Genomic DNA, 16,815 nt, shown 5'->3' on the forward strand with positions numbered 1-16,815 from the left:
TCAAGTGCAAATTCGAGGTTCCTTTTAAATGGTGGGTGAATGGATGGCTTAGGTGTGATAGATGGTTGGATTATAGGAGGTGGTAACTCAGGTGGATGGTGGTTGGTTGGTGGTTCATCGGGTGGTGGATCCTCACATGCTCTTAAGAACTCTACATCTGGCTTAGCTGAATCCACAATGTTGTGGTTTGTGGCTTTATCTTTAAGATTTTCATCTATTTCTTCTATTGTTATTTCTTCAGTTGCCAAACTAAATTGAGATTCACATTGCTCTAAAGATGTAACTTCCTCGTTTTCTTGCACATTAACTTGTTCATGCCTTAGATTTGAATTGTTAATCTCTATGTCCTCATCCTCTTCCTCTAAAACACTACAAGTATCCTCAATGGCCTCATTCGAATGTGTCGAGGCATCATCCAGCCGAGTGCGGTTAGCAAACTCAAATGCCTAGACATGCTCAATAGGAGGGTCCATATTATGAAAATGCCAATAGTTATCAAATTCTTCCTTTGTCACACCTTTATAAATATCTTCTAATGTGTCATCATTATATTCATCGTCAGAAGGATCAGTGGGAAGTTCCTCGGAGGCATCGCTCAAGGTTGAGTGGTCATGCGAAACTAGTCCTAAAGAGTCGTCTACAAGAATTTCCTCATCCAGGTGGGGTGTGGAGTTAATATAATGGTTAATGGGAGGGTCTTGGGAAGGTAATGGTTCATGAAATGTAGGGTAGGTCTGAACTAGGATGAATGGGTTAGTTATGGGAATAGTGTCGATCTCTGGCATGGTAGAAATGTCTGGCGCAGGTGAGCCTAGTATCTTTAGGTTCCGGTTTATTTCCTGAAGTATTATTTTGTTTTGGGCCATTATTTCATCGAATCTTTGTTAGGGAGGGAAGCTTGGTGGTGTGGGTCTGGTTGGTATGGTGTTTGATAGTCATAGTTATTGGCGTTTGAGTGACTCTGGTTGATATCGTACTGTGATGGGTTAGGTTGAGGATGAATAGCTGGTTGATTGTTATTGGTGGAACTACATGAATAGTTTGGATGACTAGAAAACACTTGATTGTATGAGTCACTATAAAAATTTGAAAATTGAGGCTCATAATTATTATTATATCCTTTAGTAGGCTCAGACTCTTGATATGATGGGCATTGAGAAGCCCAATGGTCAGGACTACCACAACATGAGCATGGTGAAGGGTTCCCATAATAATTACAAGATTGGTCTTGATATGATGGGCATTGAGAAGCCCAATGGTAAGGACTACCACAGTATGAACATGGTGAAGGGTTTGCATAATTATCATATGATTGTTGGTCTACATATTGATACGCCATATTGGTTTTTTGAAATATATTATAGGGCAATTAATATGCAACCACAACTCTAAACATGCATTTCTAGATAGGCGTGTGGTATTGCATTTTAAGAAAACAAGCCTGATTATACTATAATTAAAACTCCTCTGACAGAAGAAACGAGGAGTGTAAGAAGGAGTACCTGAATGCCTCCTTGCTTCGCGCGTGTTCAGTGTATATAACAAGTTAGAACACTGAAAAACTTGAAAAAATGAAGTTCGAAACAAACCTGTGGAAATCCGGCAAAATTCAGCTTAGGGCGCGAGCGCGCTCTCCTTGGGCGCAGGTGCGCTCAGTGCAAACCTCGCGTTCCAGTGTTTTGAGCGCGGGTCGCGCTCAACTTCCAGCAACTTTAGCGCGGGTCGCGCTCCGTGCAATTTTTTCTGAGGAAGTTTAATTTCTGAAATGGACGACCACAGTTAGATTCAAACAAGGGTGGGTGGGTGAAATGGGACTTTATGAAGAGTAATTTTACTACGAAAACAATACGAAAGTGAACTAAGACGGCAGCGATGCCATTTGATAAACTATAAAACGCTAGTTTTACTAATGAATAAAGCTACGAGAACTCTAAACGCTAGTAAAACTATAATTTAACATTGCTATGCTATCAAGTTTTCTCTACTCTTTGTATCAATGCAATATGGTGGAGTAGATAATTCATTCCACTCTTAGTTCTTTCGCACGTGGTGTTTCCTAAGTCTAATCACTCTTATCTAAAGTCAATGAGAGGTTTACGAGTTATTATGCTACAATGCAACTACCCACAAGTTACAAATACTCAACTACATGATTCAACTACGCAAATGCTACGTTGATTCTATGATGAGGAATTAGGGGGGATTGATTCCACCTTAACTCAACTTAACTCACTAACGACGAATCGTCGTAATCCGAATTGAACTGCTACGCAGAACAATTGGTTCTTCCTAATCCCTAATTACACATGGCATTTCTACCAATTCGTAACTAGCGTGTGAACGATTAACCCCATTCTCATGGTGAATTAATCGTTTCTAGAGTGGAATAGAAAATTACGGTGACTCTACGATAATCGGAATTAAGCTTTCATCAAGGCTTCTCAACCCCCTCTAATGGAGGTTTAGCCGAGAATCATTCCGCTATCATTTCCATATGAATCTAAACTAAACATAATATAAAGAATTGAACTTTACTTAATTTAACTAACAATACTTCAATCTAATTAAACTAAGAAATGATAACAAACAAGAATTTAAACTAGATCTATAAATGTAAAATGACAAAATCGAAATGACTAATAATAACTATTTTATTTATCTAATGAAATGAAGAACAATGATTCAAATATTTAAACTAAAACAAGAACTTGAAACTAATTAAATCTAGATCTACTTTTTCTAACCTAGCTACCATTACAAGGAAGTAGTTTTCTAACAAAACTCAATTCAAAACAAGATATGAAAACTGATTAATTAACTAATTACAAATCTAAAACTAAGTTCTAAAACTAATTAATGGAGGCTAACTAATCTATCTCTAATCTAGGTCTAACTATCTACCATTAACAAAGAGCTAAGCTTTTGTTTTTATACTTTCAGATCCAAAAATCGTGCATGGGCTTAGAGCCATGTTTTGGGCAAGAGAATCAGGCCCAAAACCCAATTCTTTCAGTAAAAAGGCCTCTTCAGTTGGAGTTGGCTTTGACAAATTTTTCGTCCACTTCTGCTCCTCTGATTGCGTCAAGGCTTAGACCATTGGAAAGATCTTTCCGAGACGGTCGTTTTGACATAAGGTAGGCCCAATTTTGTGGTCTGAGTCCAAAGATATGGTCTTTGGAAGTTCTTCTGACTTTGTGCACTGTTCCTGCCCGCGTGGACTTTGACTTTTCATCTTTTGACCGGGCTTTACAAATGCTTTGTCTTCTTGAATCTTGGCCCTTAATCACAGAACTCCTTAGCAACCGACCATTGCTCCTTTATCTCATCAAAGTGGCACATTTCTGCACATAATTGACTTTGAAGCCTGAAATGTATAAAAACACGTAATCCGTATTAACTCTTACTTATTACTCACATAATTGGTCTAAAAGTATGATTGTTAAGGGGTTAAAACTACAGTTTTGGGCTCTTATCATGCTCTCAGGTCGTGTTCGAGTTCCAAAGGAGAGAGCGCAGGATGCGCTTTGGTATAGTGTGCGTAGGGCGCAGGGCGCGCTCATTGTGATCTGAGTAGGATGAAGTGAAAATCAAAAGAAAAATTTTAGAGGTTCATGGTGAGAGATGTAAGTGAGGGGTCTGGGTTGTGAGTGTAGAATGAATCAAGTATATATAGTGTTTTAGTTTCTAAAACGAATATCAACAAGTTGCCAAAAAATTTTAAGGCAATTGCCGGAAACAAAATTTTCTAAAACCAAAACGGAAACAAGTTAGGTGCATATTCCAAATATAAACCAATAGCTTTTTGGTTAATTTCAAAATAGCAACTTCCTAATTCTATTCATTGAAATTTCATTCTACAACAATATCTAATCTTAGCCACACCCATATCGGCAACATTCCTAACAACTCATATTTCCACGATTGCAAAATTACTTCTAAAATAGTGGATAAGATAAAAGCGATGCTAAAAAAAATAATACCACCCCCAAACAATTCGGGAAGGTGGGATTTATGCAAAAATCATTGCATGCTGAGACAAAAACCAACTTAAATTATAATAGAAATTCAATAACAATTAACTACAAAATTCAAATTAACCTATTAAATTTAACAACTCAACATCTCATCTACTAAAAACAATAAAAAAACAAAATCAAATCAACAAATAGAACAAGAAATCTAGCTACGAGATGAGGAAGGAATAAGAATAGGAAGTTGAGTGATCAAGAATGGAAAAACCAAACACCCCACCCCCAAACACATTTTTGAAAACAAGGTTTAGAAAATTTGTTTTAAACGTGGGTCTTTTAAAGTCAGATTCCCGAGACTTCCTAGATTACTATTTTTATGGTTTGATATTTTTTACTTTTTATGAATAAGATTTAATATAAGGGAAAACAATAAAGCAATAAAGATATAATTCACACCATAGAGAAACATGACTCAAAAACCGAGAAAACATGCAAGAGTGGAAAACGTGAATTATGTTAAACGTGGACTTAGGATCCGGTACTTACAGCCACACACTCCAAAGGGAGGGCCAGGTTACCTGAAGGGTGCACTTACCAAAATATAAGATTGGAATGGAGTACACCGAACACCAAAGGTCCGTCATCATAGACAGGGTCCTATAAAAGGACTTCCTCCACATCAGGGGATATTAACTTGTGAAAGTGTTTTAGCCGTTGGCCATTGACTTGAAAGGTACTGTTGTCCCTGGGATTTACCAAGGTGATTGCCCCGTAAAGGGTGACTTCAGTAATCAGAAAAGGACCAGACGAACGGGTTTTTAATTTCCGGGGAAAATATGCAAACGGGAGTTGTAAAGCAAGATCTTTTGGCCAACCACAAACTCTTTTCGCAAGATTTGTTTATCATGAACACGTTTCATGTTAGCTTTATAATCCTTCGCGAGATCATAAGAATCGCTACGGATTTCTTCAAGCTCATTTAATTGCAACTTGCGCTTGGCACCCTCATCATTAATATTGAAGTTAAGGCTTTTTATAGCCCATATAGCACGGTGCTCCAATTCAACGGGCAAATGACAAGGTTTCCCAAATACAAATACGAAGGGAGACATACCTATAGGGGTTTTAAAAGCAGTCATATATGCCCATAAGGCATCAGTTAGACGCTTAGACTAATCTTTCCTATCAGGATTTATAGTAGTTTCTATGATTTTCTTTATTTCCCTATTAGAAACTTCTACTTGGCCGCTAGTTTGTGGATGATAAGGAGTTGCCACTTTATGTGTAACTCCATACTTTTTAACTAGAAACGCAACAACTCTGTTGCAAAAATGTGTTCCACCATCACTAATGATGGCTTTAGGAATACCAAATCGACATAAAATGTATTCCTTAACAAAAAACACAACTGTCTTATGGTCATTGCTACAGCAAGCCATAGCCTCTATCCATTTAGACACGTAGTCCATGACAACTAGAATATAAATGAAACCGAGGGAAATAGGAAAAGGACCCATGAAATCAATGCCCCATATGTCAAAAATTTCTACTACCATAATTGGATTTAAGGGCATCATATTACGTTTTGTAATTTGCCCCAGTTGTTGGCAACGAATACACGTCTTGCAATGCACTTGGGCATCCTTAAAAAGGGCAGGCCAATAAAACCCACATTGAAGAACTTTAGTAGCTGTTTTCATACCACTAAAATGGCCACCACACTCTTTGTCATGGTAGAACGTTAGAACCTCATTATATTCCCACTGGGGAATACAACGACGAATAACCTGATATGCACAATACTTAAAAAGGTAGGGCTCATCCCAGTAGTATAGCTTAACTCTGGCCAAGAACTTCTTACGTTCATTTCTTGACCAAACATCAAGAATAATATCGGAAGCTAAATAATTCACAATGTCAGCATACCATGGTGCAGAAAAAATAGCATACAGATGCTCATCAGAAAAAGAGTCAGGTATGGACTCAGAATCATTATCATCGTCATTTGTTAGTCTAGACAAGTGGTCGGCAACTACATTTTCGACCCCTCTTTTGTCCTTAATTTCTAAGGTGAACTCTTGCAGAAGAAGAATCCATCGGACTAATCTCTATTTAGCATCCTTCTTTGCGAGAAGGTACCTAAGGGCTGCATGGTCCAGGTAAACTAAAGTCTTAGTACCAACCAAATACGGATGAAACTTGTCTAAAGCATAAACGACAGCTAAAAATTCTTTTTCTGTAGTTGTATAATTCCTTTGAGTATCGTTTAAAGTTTTACTAGCATAATAAATGACAGTGGACTTATTATCTAGTTTCTGACCTAACACCGCACCAACGGCATAATCACTAGCATCACACATGAGTTCGAAAGGTTTAGACCAATCAGGAGGCTATATAATCAGTGCAGATGTTAAGGCGGCTTTTAAAGTTTCAAAAGCCTATTTACAGTTATAATTGAAATAAAAAATGGCATCTTTTAAAAGCAGATTAGTTAAAAGCCTAGCTATTTTTGAAAAGTCTTTGATAAAATGCCTATAAAACCCTACATAGCCTAGAAAGGCTCTAATATCACGGAAAGTCCGTGGTATAGGTAGAGACGCTATCTTATCTAGTTTGGCCTTATCTACTTCGATGCCATCACTAGATATAATGTGACCTAGCACTATTCCTTTTTTAACCATGAAATGACATTTTTCCCAATTTAAAACTAGACTCTTCGCTTCACATCGTGTCAAAACCTTAGACAGGTTAGATAGGCAGTCAGTGAAAGAGTCTCTATAGATAGAAAAATCATCCATGAAAACTTTCATGAAGCGCTCTACCATGTCACTAAATATATGAAGTATACACCGCTGGAATGTACTAGGAGCATTACAAAGGCCAAAAGGCATTCGTTTATAGGCATATGTTCCAAAAGGACATGTGAAGGTAGTCTTTTCTTGGTCATCAATATCGATAATAATTTAAAAATAGCCAGAGTAGCCATCTAAAAAACAATAAAAAGCATGACCAGCTAGACGTTCGAGCATCTGATCTATAAAGGGTAAAGGAAAATGATCCTTTCTTGTCATGGCATTTAAACGTCTGTAATTAATACAGATCCTCCATTTCATAGGACCATACGTGGAAACTATTCTCCCTTAGCATTAAGTATCATGGTAACCCCCGATTTCTTAGGAACTACATGAATGGGACTTACCCTTTCACTATCAAAAATTGGGTATATGATACCCGCATCGAGTAACCGTAAGACTTCTTCCCTGACCACCTCTTTCATGGCAGGGTTCAAGCGACGCTGAGGTTCACGAGAAGTCTTTGCATTATCCTCCAAATGGATACGATGTGTGCAAACATTAGGGTAAATCCCCTTAATGTCGTCTAGGGACCATCCAATCGCAGAACGATGTTCCTTAATTACCCTAATAAACCGTGTCTCTTCGTCCGCAGACAACAAAGAAGATATAATTACCGGATGACTACCATCCGGATCAAGTTGAATATACTTCAACTCAGAAGGAAGAGGTTTAAGCACAGGGGTGGTAGGGATGTCGATAAATGCTTCTAGAGGGTCCTCATCTTGAGTAGTGAAGACTTGTTTAGGTAGCAAGTTTTCAAACTCAGTAGATGGAGCAACAGAAGGGTCTAAGGTAGGTGTACACTCGAAGAGGGTGTTTACTTCCTCTACGTAGGAGTCATCCTCAAAATCTGAAATTCCAAAAGAATTTATGCATCCAATTTTCTGGAAACGTGTTATTAAAGTAATCTTAAGCTAAGCTCTCGATCATGCTAACCTCCCCATCGATAGTCGTATCAGATAACTGTTGCATCATTTTAAAAACATTTACCTCGACCATCGCGGCAGTTTATAAGCGCGTTGGCAGTTGTCAAGAAAGAACGCCCTAAAATGATCGGAACAGAGTCGTTAGTGACTTCTGTATTGAGAATAACAAAATCAGCAGGATAGTAGAAATCCTGAACCTTAACAAGAACATTTTTAACCACACCCTTTGGATACTTAATAGACCGATCAGCTAATTGTAACGTCATTTTAGTAGGCTGCATCTCCTGTAGACCTATTTGTTTATATAAATAATAAGGGAGTAAATTAACACTCGCCCCCAGGTCTAATAAAGCGGTTGTCGTGTGGGAATCTCTGAAGGTGCATTGTACAGTAGGACGACCAAGGTCCTTGTACTTAACGATTCTGTTATGCTCGGATAAAGTTGGGAATTGTTCAGTTAAAAAGGCGTCTTTAGGAATATTTGTTTTACACCTAGTAGTGCACAACTCTTTGAGAAACTTAACATGGTGTGGTAGCTTTTTAATTGCTTCAAGAAAAGGGAGGTTTATCGTCAGATTTTTGAAAACGTCCCTAATCTCCTCAAAATTCGTATCCCTAGTTAACATGGCTAATCTCTGGGGAAACGGTGGTTTCTCTCTATATTTAGCATATGGATCCACAGGATGTTTAACCTTGGCTTTTTGTTTCTTATGTTGTGATTTAATTGGTACCTCTACTGGGGTAGGATCTTCAGTTTCTAGTTCGGTATCAAATAAAATATCAGGTGTAGGGACTACTGGTGGGGTAACTACATGCATAGTTATGGCGTTATCAACCACTCTGCCTGAACGGAGAGTGGTGATTGCATTTAGCTCACCTACATTACCATTTTCATTATTAGTATTACCGTTTACCTCAAAGGCTGTGTTAGTTATTTTAGGATTAGGTATTGCTTGACCTGGAAACACACCTTTGGGTTGTACTTTCTCTTAGGTTAACTGTTGCAAGGAAAGTTGGATGGACTGTAAAATCTGTTGTTGGGTTTGCGTAAAGGCGTCAAAATGATCCGGTTGTGGAGGAGTGTTTTTTACAGGTTGTATGACAGGAACTATGTCACGTTGATTATTAATGGGTGGGTTGTGATAGTTATTATTTAGCGGAACGATACCTCTATTACCATTATAATTATTATTGTTATAATTATTATAATGACCTTGTCCTTGTCCTTGTCTCGGTGGAGCTTGGTTGTAATTGTTTGCTGGCCTAACATTTTAATTATTGTACCCTGGAGGTGTAACTTGTTGATTATTTCTCCAACTAAAGTTGGGATTTTGTCTCCAAGGGGTGTTAGGAATAGGATAGCTATTTATGGAGCAAGCATTATGTTCCTGTGATGGTTGTTGTTCATAGGCGAGAGGACAATAGGAGTCGGTATGCTCAGGATTCAAACAGAAATTACATGGATTAGAGTTGACATTCATGACTGGGATAGGCTTTTGTTGAACAGAAATAGCTTATACCTTTTTAGGGAGAGATTCGATTAAAGTTTTAAGCTCAGGATCGGGTTTCATCCCAAACATACCGGCAGCCTTAACTGTTGAAGAAGAACTAGCGGAGCGGGGGATATTGTCACTACCCCCCCAGTTATTATTACGCTTTGTTTGATCTTCTAAAAATTTATAAGCCTCTGAGGCTCCTTTACTGAGGAAACTACCCCCATTCATTATGTCAAGGACATTTTTATGGTGGTGTAAAAGCCTTTTGAAAAAGGCATGAACTAACGTGTCTTTCGCAAGGTTATGATGTGGACACTCTATAAGAAGGTCAGTGAAACGATTCCAAGCCTCTGAAAAGGATTCATGAGGATTCTGGCAGAAAAAATAAATCTTGGAAAGCATTTCATCTGTCTTGAGTGGTGGGTAAAAATATTCCATAAACAATTGAACAAGTTTAGCCCATGAGTCCACAGAATTAGGCGCTTGGGCAGTTAACCAAGACGCCGCCTTATTGGCTAGGGTGAAAGGAAACACCCTCAATTTAATTTGTTCCGGACTTACACTAGGATGATGGAATGTAGTGAGAACTTGTTCTATCCTACGCATATGCTGGTAAGGCTTCTCATGGTCTAAACCATGAAAGACTGGTAGCAAATTAAATATATTCGGGGGGATTTGGAAATCCCCCACTGGGTCTGCAAGAACGATGCAAGACTTCGGGCTCTCGTTCAGGGCTTTGTAAAAGTGAGAGAGAGGAGACTCTCTTTCTTCATCCATTATTTCAGGTGTGGTGGTTGGTATACTAGATAGGTGTGTGTGTTGGCGCTCACGATAGATTACGTTAGTCGGTTTTTCTCTACCTGACCTTAATCTCATGCAAGGCTAAGTCCAATATTAAAAAAAAAACACGACAACAGTCAAAACAACCCTGACATGCTAGTATAAATCCTCTAATAGGAGAGGCGAGGAGTGGAAGAAAGAAGTACCTGAATGCCTCCTTGCTTCGCTTATGAATAGCGTCTTCTATACGTGAGCTAAGTGTATTTAACAAGTTAGAAAAACTGAATAACTAGAAAAAATGGAAGTTTGAACGAACCTGTGAAATTGGGCTTCTTCATAAGAGGGCACGGGTAGTGCTCGTGCCGTAGACTGTGTCTAGGCGCTTGAGCGATAGGCGCGCTCAGAATTTGCTATGGTAGGGAACGGGTTGTTCTCGTGCCATAGATTGTGTCCAGGTGCTTCAGTGCTAGGCGTGCTCAGAAGTAACCTATATAGGGCTGGGTCGCGCTTAGGCTATTTCTGCAAAAAAAATTTAGTTTCTGAACCAAACGATCACAGTTAGAACCAAACAAGGGTGGGTGGGTTTAATGTGACTTTGGGAAGACTAACAATACTAATGAAAACAATTCTAAATAGAACTAAGATGGTAGCGGCGCCATTTGATTATATGTAAAACTGTTAGTTTTACCCACGCATAAGCGACAAAACTCAACGCAAGTAAAACTAAAGCTAATTGATTGCTCTATTTATCAAAGTTTTTCTACACTCTCGATGCTATTGCAATAAGTGGAGTAGAGAATTCGTTCCACTCCTAGTTCTTTAGAATTAACGTTAACTAAGATTATCAGTTCTACCAAAGTCAATGAGAGTACGGATTAATGGAATTATGCTAACAACGATGGAAATAACGTAATCGAAATGTTCTAAATAATAAGATGGCAATTAAAATACTAAGGTTCGAATCTAGATAAAGAATTTGGGGAATTCGATTCCACCTTGAATTCAACTTAATTAACTAACGAAGAATTTTTGTAATCCGAATTGAAATGTTTTCGCATAACAATTGGGTCTATCTAATCCATAATCATTCATTGTAATCTCTACCAACTAACGACTAACATGTGAAGCAATCAAACCCATTCTCATGGTGAACTAATTACTTTCTAGAATGGAAATAGATTTTTACGATGATTTCTACGCTAATCGAAATTAAGTTTCATCAAGGCTTCCTCAAACCCCTCTAATAGAGGTTTAGCCTTGAATCATTATACTATCATTTCAAAAACAAGAATAATAATAAAAAATCATTATTGAATAACTAATTAACTTTATTAATCTAACTTAACAATAATCTAAGATTCAAAATGGATTAAAACTGAATTTAGAACTAAGATTATGAATACAAATTATCAATTTAAAACAACTAAATCTATGAATGAAAGATTGAATTTGAAATTAAATATTGAAATATAACTAAGTATTTTATTCTAAAATTCAAAACTTGTTTTACCAACTAATAAAATTGACAACTAACTAGATTAATCTATAAAAACTAATTTAATCAATTAAAACTAAGTAACTTGATAATTTTCTAAGTAAAAAAGAACTAACTTAAGAGCTAAGCTTTTGTCTCTTCATATAGAAGAGATCATATCCACATTTTCGTGCATGGGCTGAGGAGCCATGTTTTAGGGCAGAAAAATCGGGCCCAAAACCCAATTTCTTTAGTCCAAAAAGGGGTTTTCAGCTGGATTTGATTTCAACAGCCTTTTTGTCTACTTTTGCTCTTCTGATTGGGTCAATGCTTAAACCATTAGAAAGCTCTTTCTGATCCGATCGTTTTGACATAAGGTAGGCCCAATTCAGAGGTCTAAGTCTAAAGATAAGGCCTTCAGAAGTTCAGCTGACTTTTGTGCGCTATTTCTACCCACTTTAACTTTGAATTTTCAGCTTTGACCAGTCTTTAAAAAGGCCTTTTCTCCTTGAATCTTGGCCTTTAATCATAGAACTTCTTAGCAACCAAACTTCGCTCCTTTATCTCGCAAAAGGGACGCATTTCTGCACATATTCGACTCCAATGCCTGAAATACATAAAAGCACGTAAACAACACTAACTCTTGTTTATTAATCACATTATTGGTCTAAAAGTAATGTTGTTAAAGGGTTAAAACTACAGTTTTTGGCTCTTATCAGGTATGTTGGCTTTCCTCTTCTTGGTGCACAACTCTTTTAGAAACTTAGCGTGTCTAGGTAGACTTTTTATAGCATCTAGAAAAGGTAGGTTTTTAGTTAGATTTTTAAACACGTCCCTAATCTCATCAAAATTCTCGTCCTTTTTAGACACAATTAGTCTATGCGGATACGGTGGTTTATCTATATATTTAGCATAAGGGTCAAAAGTATTATTAGTCTTTGCTTTATCTTTAGCCATTTTCCATCTAGGTGTCCATATTGGAACCTCTATAGGTGTAGGATCATCAATTTCTATGGTGGTATTCGGTAAAGTTGTGCCTTTTGGTTGTGGTTGGACTGGAACTTCTACAGTTGTAGGGTCTTTAGTTTCTATGACAGTATTTGGTCTGGTTTCATTTTCAGCTTCTATTTTTGGGCGATCTTTAGGCATAGTTACTTTGTTATCAACTACTCTCCCTGAACGAAGGGTAGTAGTGCCTGTAGGTCCCCTGGGGTTATATTACCGTTACACTGAATACTGTGTATATCAAAGGCGGTGTTTGTTGACTTAGGATTAGGCACTGCTTGACCTGAAAACACGCCTGCTTGGTTATTATTTGGGTTAGGATACATGTCAATAACCTTTTTGCACAAAGACTGCATCATTTGCATTGTTTGTTTCATTATATTAGAGTTTTGATCATGCTGATCTTTCATCAAGTTGGAGTTTTGTTGCATAATTTGATTTTGTTTTTCCAACAAGGTCACTACTACTTCGTATGTGATGGTTGAACTGGAATTAAGGCTTCTTGAGCGTTCATGTCTTGTTGTTGATAGTTTTGGGTCATGGGCACTAAACCTCTATTCTGGTCACCTAAGTTTCCTTGTCTTTGATGTGGAGTTAACCGGTTGAAGTTTGATGGTTGTGGTGGTGGTTGTTCATAGACAAGAGGACAATAGAAGTCGGAATGCTCAAGACTAAAACAGACATTACAATGAGTAGAGTTAATGTTCATGACTAGAGTGGGTTGTTGTTGAATAGAGAGGACATCTACCTTTTTAGTGAGGGAATCGATAAGAGTTTTAAGCTCGGGATCATGTTTAACCTCAAAAGAAGAAGGAGTGGAGCGGGAAGAGTCGTTACCTTCCCAATTGTTGTTCCTCTTAGACTGATCTTCGAAGAATTTATAAGCCTCAAAGGCTCCTTTACTAAGAAAACTACCCCCAGTCATGATATCTAGAACCTCCTTATGATGATGTAAAAACCCCTTGAAGAAGGCACGAACAAGCGTGTCTTTCGCAAGATTATGATGCGGGCATTCAATGAGAAGATCAGTGGAATGATTCCAGGCCTCTGAAAATGATTCATGAGGATTCTGGCGGAAGAAATGAATCTTTTGAAGTATTTCATCAATCTTCAGTGGTGGGTAAAACTGTTCCATGAACAATTGAACAAGATTAGCCCATGAGTCCACAGAGTTTGGCGTTTGGGCAGTTAACCAAGACGCTACCTTGTCGGCTAGGGTGAATGGAAACACCCTAAGTTTAACTTGATCGGGACTTAAGCTAGGATGATGGAATGTAGTAAGAACTTGTTCTACCCTACACATGTGTTGATAAGGCTTCTCGTGGTCTAAACCATGGAAAATCAGTAACAAGTTAAATATATTCGGGGGAATTTGAAAATCCCCCACTAAGTCTGCAATAACGATGCACGACTTAGGGCAATCGTTTAGTGCTTTATAAAAATTAGAGAGAGGATTCTCTGGTTCTTTAGCCATTGATGCAGGTGTAGTGTATGAAATTCTAGATAGGCGTGTGGTATTTCCTTTACGAAAAACAAGCCTGATTATACTAGAATTAAAACTCCTCTGATAGAAGAGGCGAAGAATGGAAGAAGGAGTACCTGAATGCCTCCTTGCTACGTGTATGAATAATTTCTTGTATACATAATTTCAATGTATTCAAGAAGATAGTAACACTGAATAACTTGAACAAATGAAAGTTTGAACTAACCTGTGAAATCGGGTTTATTCGGAAGAGGGCGTGGGGCGCGCTTGGAATTCGCTTAATAAGGGCATAGGGCACGCTCTTGCTTAACTCAAAGTCTAGGCGCTTGAGGGTGTGGCGCACTTGGAATTGGGCTAAAATGGGCGCGGGGTGCGCTCTTGCCTGAGACGATGTCCAGGCAATTGGGTGCGTGGTGCGCATGGAATTGGGCTAAAACGGGAGAGGGTGTGCGCTCCAAAAAATTTGAAATTTTTACAATAGTTTGCTAAGACATCCAATAAGTCACCTGTAAAATTTCAGATTAATTAGAGCTATGAAAGTCCTTCTACTACCCTGAAAAGTTTGTGAAATAGTTTTCGGACACAACACAAACAACCGAATGGTTAACCAATCAAAACAGAGCCAAAAATTGCCAAAATTTATTGGAGAATCCTGACAGATCATGCGTGTTCCTATAAAATATTTAGAGTAATTAGAGTTCTAAAAACTCTCTTTATCGATTGTGGTTCTAGAAATTAAGTGTTGCGAAACTGTAAAAACACAATGGAAACAATCCACTAGTTAGGTAGTAAAACCAAATAAAAAACACATCAAATTTAAACTGTAAACTCCTGACTTATGATAGATACTCCTGTAAAAATCTTAGAAGTTGTGGAACTAGCTAAGTAACCTTACTCGTCAGTTTTTCCCGCAACGTACGGTTTGAAAGCTGAAATGCAGCACTGTAAAGATGGTAATAGTTCACTAAGTAAAACAACTAGGAAAAATCTGAAAATATTCCAGTAAATCTATAACACCGTAATTATTATGCTTAAAAATTTTAGAATTTTTGGAAATTTAGAAATCCCTTTACCGCAATGTTTTCATTGTGAATCCGTAGACACAAGGGAGGGCGGGCGCGCTCTGAAAAAGGCAAAATGGAGGGCGGGTGCCCCTGTGCCTAAAACAGTGAACAATACTAAAAATGCAAGAAATAAGAAAGAAAAATTAAAAGGGTGGGTGGGTTGAGAATGGGGGATTGCCCCTTGGATTCAACTAATTGAATTCTTGTCCTGAATGAGTTTAAGATGGCAGCTGCGCCATTTGATAAAGACAAATTTACGCAAACCAACTATCTATGCATAAACAAAAATAATCAATTAACTAAATAAGTGTTTAGATCAATATTCCTACTCTAAAATAATGAAGTAATATAAAAAGTATGGATTCGTTCCACTCCTAAACTACCAAGACATAAAAGAAATCCAACTAATCAAACAAAAGGAACAATGGTGAGAGTAATATTGTGTTGTGAGATTTATACTCTACGATTATACAATCAATTGATTTTATACTAATATTAACTAAAGTAATTAAATATAGATGAATCAAATATGGAGAAAGCGAGAGAGAGATTGAAATACACTTTTAATTTCTTAACATGCTAGCATAGACTTATATAGAAAACCCTAGTCTAGATATTCTTACACAGGTTCAAATATAAAGACTAGACTTTTAATGATCCCTAATTACTTTATACTGTCTGTAGTCATAAACTAATTAGCATGAGAGAAAGCTTGTTCCCATTCTCATGGCAAGCTCACTATTCTCTAGTTTAGGTTAAACTCTGCTTATCTCTAAGTCAAGAAAAACCTAAACTTAAAACCCTAATAACAAATCTATACTAACAAATCAAGTCCTTTCAAAGCTTCATTCAAACTCCCTCTAATGGGAGTTTAGCTTTGATTCATGGGACTATCATGAACAAAATAATGAAAGGAAGACATAATATAAAGAAGAAGTAATTGAATTGAATAAACTAAAGATTTTATTAATAATTCTAATGGAGGCTACAAACAAAACTTATAAACTAAAACTAAAAAGGAGAGAGAGAGAGAGAGAGAAAACCCTAATTTATTCTAAACTAAAGAGAGGAGTAACCAATCTTTGTTTTAGCCTTAACCCTCTTTATATAAGAGAGGGTTAGATTATAATTTCGTGCATGGGCTTTTAGGCTAGGTTATGGACCCATAAATCAAGTCCATAACACAATTGGGTAACTCTAAGACTTCTAATTCTGGTCGTGTTATTGTAGCATGCGTTTTCACCAATTTATGCTACTCTGATCGAGTTAAGGCCTAGACCATTAGAAAGAACTTTCTGAGCCGGTCATTTTGAAATAAAATGGACCTAATTCCGATGCTTGAGTCCAAAGATATAGCCTTTTGAAGTTCTGTTGACTTTTTTTCAGCTCTCTAATCCGGTTTGACTTTCACTTAACAGTGTTGACTTGGGCTTTTTCTCCATTAAACTTGGGCTTTCTTCATGGAACTTCTCTAGCAATCACTTTAGCTCCTTTTAGCGCCTAATTAGTAACGAATTGACATTTATTCAACTCCAAAGCCTGAAATACTCAAAAGCACGTAATTAGTGATAAACCTATATTATTAATAACATAATTGACTAAATAGAAATACTATTAAAGGGTTTAAACTACAGTTTTGGGGTCTTATCACCTATCATGCGTAAATGGTGCAATGTATGCTCAAGCAATCGAATTTCATTTTTTTGTAGGTATGAAGTTTTGAAAACTTTTCTTTTAGTTTATGACTTACTATGCCCTGTT

This window comes from Coptis chinensis, chromosome 8 (assembly GCF_015680905.1).
Source record: "Coptis chinensis isolate HL-2020 chromosome 8, ASM1568090v1, whole genome shotgun sequence".
Taxonomy (NCBI): Eukaryota; Viridiplantae; Streptophyta; class Magnoliopsida; order Ranunculales; family Ranunculaceae; genus Coptis; species Coptis chinensis.